Genomic DNA, 3,653 nt, shown 5'->3' with positions numbered 1-3,653 from the left:
ATAGAAGTGACATGCTATAACAGACAATCAGTTAACAGTATTTATTGTGCAATGGAAGGGACACGCCAACAGCCAATCATGTAACAGTATCAACAACAAGTAAGCTAGCTCGATGATGATAATTATGCTAACTAGCAAGCCAAGCTTGTTTTGGTGTCCCTGTCCTGAAATTCAGTGCGGTGTTTAGGAAAGAGCAACAGCAAGTACCAGCGGCCAAGGAGAGCGTTCCACAAATTTTGTTTGGATCCTATTTTTTTGATATTGTTTACTTAATTCATCCATGGAATTTTTGTTATGGTTGAAAGCTCCGGTCGGACAGGTTTTTACTGGACATATTTCCGATGAGTGTTGCTCTTAGAACCTACAAGTGTTTAGTTAATACTCGATTGCTGATAAGAAGTTAGCTCCGTTTTTTGACACTCATCCTTGAACTCCCATCCTTACACTACTTTTTTTTATATTTTTCATATTCTTATTTATATTTAATTGAAAAAAAAACGGAATTTATATTTTGAAGTGTAACTGAATGTTTAAAAACTGTTAAAGTATATATTGTGTAAATTTTTCTCAATAAAACTTGTTTATAAGATTTCAGTGTGTGTTCAAGTACTTCTTGAGCACATTCATCAATACTGTAATAACAATTGTAACCATGACATGAAATGTTCATTTTGTTACTGCTTAGTTTTGACAAATGAGATTTTAGAGTGGATATTTACACTCTATGAACGTTTTGACCATAACTAAAAAGTAATAAAATGATGGCAACAAATTGTTTTCAGGGTCCATAAGTTCAGAACTTTTAATCCTGAAATCAGAGTGGATACAGATGTTGGGTTTTGGGCAATTTAATACATCAAATATTTGTATTTGTCATTAACATACTATTTAATGAAACAATGATTTGATGGCAAATAAAATAATGTTTAAATTAATGCTGTTTTTTTGGTTTTGAAATTCACTAAATTTGCTAAAGATTAAACGTTTTGAACTTGTAGACCCATAGGCATGAGGTAATAAATGTCAAGCTTACCCATAGGCAGTGTTGCCGCCTGTTACAAGTCCCTCGTCACTTGATAGATTCAGCGCTGTAATATTATCATGTTCAGACAGTGGGCTCTGATCTACTGTAATGGTGTCAGACCCTGATGTTGAGTGTGATGGCTCACTGGCCTCCAACATATTTAAAAATAACTCCTGTGGAGTTTGGCAGCCTTTTGGTGACTGAGTCTGATCTTTTCCTAAAATATATTCAACAGTTGCCCTATAAAATATACCATCTGACCACTTTGCTAAAACAGAATCTCCTGTTTTAAGATCTAACATCTGCACAGGAGCTTCATCTCTTGACAAAATGTCTGCTCCTGTAAAGATTTTGCCGGTATAACTGTCCTCCCATCTGACGAATGCCAAACAATCTGAAAGAGAGAGTGCAAAAGAGAAAGTGTTTAAAATAGTTTATTTGAGTATAAAAAATTGGACTGGTATTTGTCATCTCATTTGGACATCAATGTTATGATTATTCCCTCTCCCCATCCCTATTTGCATTTTAAAGCAGATGCAGTAGGAAGAGCTTGCCCATCGCTGTTTTAGAGGTGTGTGGCCTCATTACAATTAGGGTACTGTTACCTAACTTCCTTAGGGCGACTTTCCCAAGGTGGTATTCTCAGCTGTTCTTTAAATACTACACAAACTAATAAAGTCCTGTTTCCAGTTTGTTAGCAACATGTACTGCAATTTGGCTTAACCGTAGTCCGCTTTGCCACACATACATAGAAACTTACCAGATTGCTTAATTGGGGGAGGAGAATTATGCAGGTCCTTCATTTTCTTTGTGGGAACTCTTAACCTCTTTCTTGTAGTTGTTTCCTTCTGGTCCATGCTGTAAATGAAAAAATAAATTTTGGATCACAAACTAAGGATAAGTTGATTGGCAACACCAAATTGACGCGTGTGTGAATGTTGTCTGTCGATCTAAGTTGACTTGTCCATGGTGTACCCCGCCTTTCGCCCGAGCGGAACTGGGATAGGACATAGCACCCCCACGACACGAAAGGGAAAAGCAGTAGAAAATATATGGATGGAACTATAATATAAATGGAAATTATTTACATATATGGAGTCACTCCATATGGATGTTAACTTTTAGGGTGAATCATATTTAACTTCTGTTAAAAACAAGTAAACAAAATGATAATTTATGATCGTTCTGGCTATAGTAAAAAAAAATCTTAACCCAGACAGTTTAATTCTTATTTTAATTCGTATTTATTCTGATGTGCGGTGGGCTTGATGGCACCTTTTTATAATGGGGTACATATTAGGAAAGTTATAGTATTTTTAACAAAAAGGTCATGAATATAATCTCGAGCCCCAATGACTTTGTACTGAAGAGGTTGACCATAATTAGTGAATTTTGACCAGGTTAAAACAATCATAAGTTTTTAAACATGTATCACAGGAAAACTATTCTTATATCATGTTGCTAGTCTTAACAAGACCTGTCTGATAATACCGGATTCATTTAATGAATGTTTAACATTTTACACACATACCTACTTTATTTTCCTAAATATATGCAGTTTATACAATCGATAGCATGATACAAAACATACTCTGCCACTGCCAGCGAGTAAGCAAATATACTGCTGCTTTCAAAATGGCGGGGCAAATTAGTGAATCATTGAATACTTTTGGATGTAATCTCATTTATTGCAAATAGCCAGCCTTACCAATAAAATGCAACCCGGACCTCCTTTGTCGATTGTCACTTTACCTACAACAGTATTATAAAACATTTTTAAGATAAGCCCCCAAAATTAATATGCACTGTGGAATCCAATTGTGAAGGTCATTATGTATGCTAACACTTGTTGGGCAGACGCCATTAGCGTTACCGCAGCCTGCTAAAGGACCACTCCGTTGTCACAACAGTTAAATATTTTCATTTCACAACATTACATGGTTGATAAACTAAAATATTAGCATACTTACCTATCCAAGTCTCATGTCGCAAGTGTTGCGACTGTCGTTTCCAAGAACTTTCCCGCTTCTTCTTCTCTTTCTTCTTCGCTTTCTTCTTCTTCCTGGTTTTAGTTTAAGGTAGGCGCACAGACAACGTTGAAATGTTACGCCACCTACTGTTTCCCCGCCTCTTCTTCTTCTGACGTTACCTGACGGCAAACAACGCGTCATGTCCGCCGCCGTCTGATAGAAAGCGTAAATTTTCTAAATTGCCTTCCTTTGAAAGTTATTCATAGCCAAAAATGGCTATTTTCAGATGGTCATATAAGGAGAAAATCAACTTTATCTAAATTCCGAGATGTGGAGCTCAACAACACTCTCGCGAGATTTGGCATGCCGCCCCATGAATCTGTCCAATCATATTTGCTCTACCTGAAAAACACGCATGCGCATTTAGTGGGCGGATGTGACTTGAAGAAACAATTCGGCACTGAAGGAATAACAACTGCAAGTAAGTAATACCATTTATTGTGTTTGTTTTGGTATTTAAATTACTTTAACATACACGAGTTAGTATTTATCAAACTACTGTAACGTCACTGATTTACGGAAATGTAGCTATAAATGCCGCATTTAACGGCACAACCACCTTGCTAGAAGCTATGATAGTTACCTCCAGCGAGGCATCT

The 3,653-nt window shown here is 36.5% G+C and overlaps 1 long non-coding RNA gene across 1 annotated transcript; it reads right to left on the bottom strand.

The window, feature by feature from the left end:
- Positions 1 to 1,056: 1,056 nt before the first annotated feature.
- LOC133537450 (uncharacterized) lies at positions 1,057 to 3,126 on the bottom strand. The gene is made up of 3 exons (XR_009802703.1): positions 2,995 to 3,126; positions 1,785 to 1,882; positions 1,057 to 1,418 (listed from the first exon to the last, which is right to left on the bottom strand). It is a non-coding gene; the product is annotated as an uncharacterized LOC133537450 (long non-coding RNA).
- Between the last annotated feature and the right edge of the window lie 527 nt (positions 3,127 to 3,653).

Source organism: Nerophis ophidion, linkage group LG01 (genome assembly GCF_033978795.1).
Source record: "Nerophis ophidion isolate RoL-2023_Sa linkage group LG01, RoL_Noph_v1.0, whole genome shotgun sequence".
Classification (NCBI taxonomy): Eukaryota; Metazoa; Chordata; class Actinopteri; order Syngnathiformes; family Syngnathidae; genus Nerophis; species Nerophis ophidion.
Note: the sequence above shows the minus strand (reverse complement) of the source record. Positions and strands in the feature narration are given on the sequence as shown.